This window comes from Anneissia japonica, unplaced genomic scaffold (genome assembly GCF_011630105.1).
Source record: "Anneissia japonica isolate Jap-2015-1 unplaced genomic scaffold, ASM1163010v1 scaffold287589_len272378_cov178, whole genome shotgun sequence".
Lineage (NCBI taxonomy): Eukaryota > Metazoa > Echinodermata > Crinoidea > Comatulida > Comatulidae > Anneissia > Anneissia japonica.
The window spans coordinates 166,854-168,830 of NW_022726727.1; the positions used below are offsets into that span (position 1 = coordinate 166,854).

The window sequence follows — 1,977 nt, forward strand, 5'->3', positions numbered from 1 at the left end:
GGACAGGAGTTTGTTCTTCGGCCAGTCCGTTAGCTCGGTAGCGGCGACGCCTATCACTCTGTACCCTTGCATGTCGCTCTCTTCCATCAACTGACGTCTTTCGACGTCGTCCACGTCTTCTCGCGACGGCGTGTCCATGCCGCTGGGACCAGGCACGAATCCGACCCGGGAGGTGGCCGAGTTGCATTTTCCGAGCAACACCTGTCCCGCCTGTATGAGGGAATTGCTCGAGGGAGGATACAGTTTACCGCGTACGTCGTTGTTATCTCCGAAATTAGAGGCGAGATAACAGGGATCGACTTCGTACGCCCTTATCGATCCGTTCACGACCGGCTGCTTCACACTGCTCATAATGCGTGGTGGTCGTGGTGGGGAGGAAAGTAGTAATTTTTTATTCCTTTTTCTCTCCGAATGACGACGCTAATAACACCGCCGTTCTTTTGTCTTTCTTTTCAGACGAGATGGAGGAACCAAACGAGGTAGATCTCGAAGAGATGTACAGAGTGCTGATGGAAAACCTACCGTCGATGGTGCAGCCGATACCCGTGTTGCAGTTAAGAGGAAATGCAGAACCTCTTATTGATTTTTTCGGCGGTGGCAGAAGACCGCTACTGGAATCGGTCGGGTTGATGGCGCAGAAGCTGGAGGAGAAAAAGGACAGAAGATCGAACGACGTACCGACGCTGATCGCGTGCCTGGATGGCATGAACCGTCTCTACTTCAAGGTGTGTTCGCCGAGAGAAGGTAACGGGCTGCTAACGGCTTACGTAGAGAATAGCATGATGTCGGTATTAGAGGAGGACGACGCAGACGCCAGAATATGCGTGACCGGACGCGAAAATCGATTCGTGACCGTCGTCTCGCAACCGAAAAACAACGGGGCGTTCTGCGATTTCCTCAATAAGATTCCGGCCGACCTCCCGAGACCGTACGTCGTGGGAACGAACGAAGACGTGATGACTTTGATGGCGTGCGCCTGCCCGTACGAGCCGATGGATGGTGGGCTCGTGCCGGGTACGGTTGAATTGCAGACGGACGACGGAAGAATTTTCAAGGCGGTAATAGCACCGTTCGTCGTCGGAAAACATCTTTCGAAACCGCAGATGCTCCGCTGTAATGCACCGGATGAGTTTCTGATCGCCGGCTGCTTCGACGTGTTTCATCGCACCGCACGATTCGTGCCGATCAGCGGAAACGTCGGAAAACGTATGAGATGGGGACACGGCATATGCGACTTGTTCGGCGTTCGAATGATGTTTCCAGGCGGGAGCGACTACAGTACGATACGCGCCGTGACGACGTTCTGCGGTTTTTCGGGGAGAGATGGCCAGAGATTCGGTAGAAGTATAGTCAGATCGTTCTTCGAGTTTGCTCTCCAAACGGATGCGAAAGGAGCCGAGGAAATGCTGATCGCATAAAAAGGAAGGAGATGAGATCTCGCGGCACACTTTCGAAGACCATGTCGTTCGATGCGGTTGTATTCAGAATTTTGGATCTACGCAAGAGGCAGAGTTTTTACACGACCGTCGGAAATATTGGGCAATGGAACAGTAAGTGTGGATACGTACTGGGTCTACACTCGACGACTGGTCACTCGCTTCCGCACACGCTCGATCTGTCGGAAATCATTCCTTTCACGCGTTCCACGGCGGACGTGGTCGCCAAGAAAATGTTGCAATTCGTCGATGGAATAAACGTCACGCGTTCCCGGTTCAACAACATCACGTATTACGTAGACGGCATAGATGTGTATAAGAGACAGGTACTCCCTTGAGTAGGTTCTCATGCCCAGCGCGGGAACGTCCGAGGCGGCCGTGCAACGGTCCAACACTTCGGCCGGTGCGACTCGCGTCGTTATGCTGAACACGGGCAGTCCTCTGTAGATTACGGTCGGTAGAAACCACGGCGTGTGATCGTCAGGATTCTCGGGAAACGTGGAATCCATCAGGATTCTCGTCTTGAGTCTGACGTCCTTCT

At 53.3% G+C, this 1,977-nt stretch overlaps 1 protein-coding gene across 1 annotated transcript in view; it reads right to left on the reverse strand.

Annotated features, from left to right (window-relative positions):
* Positions 1-1,977, reverse strand: part of LOC117113327 — a 5,850-nt gene that overhangs the window by 2,552 nt on the left and 1,321 nt on the right. The gene's annotated exons all lie outside the window — the stretch shown is intronic.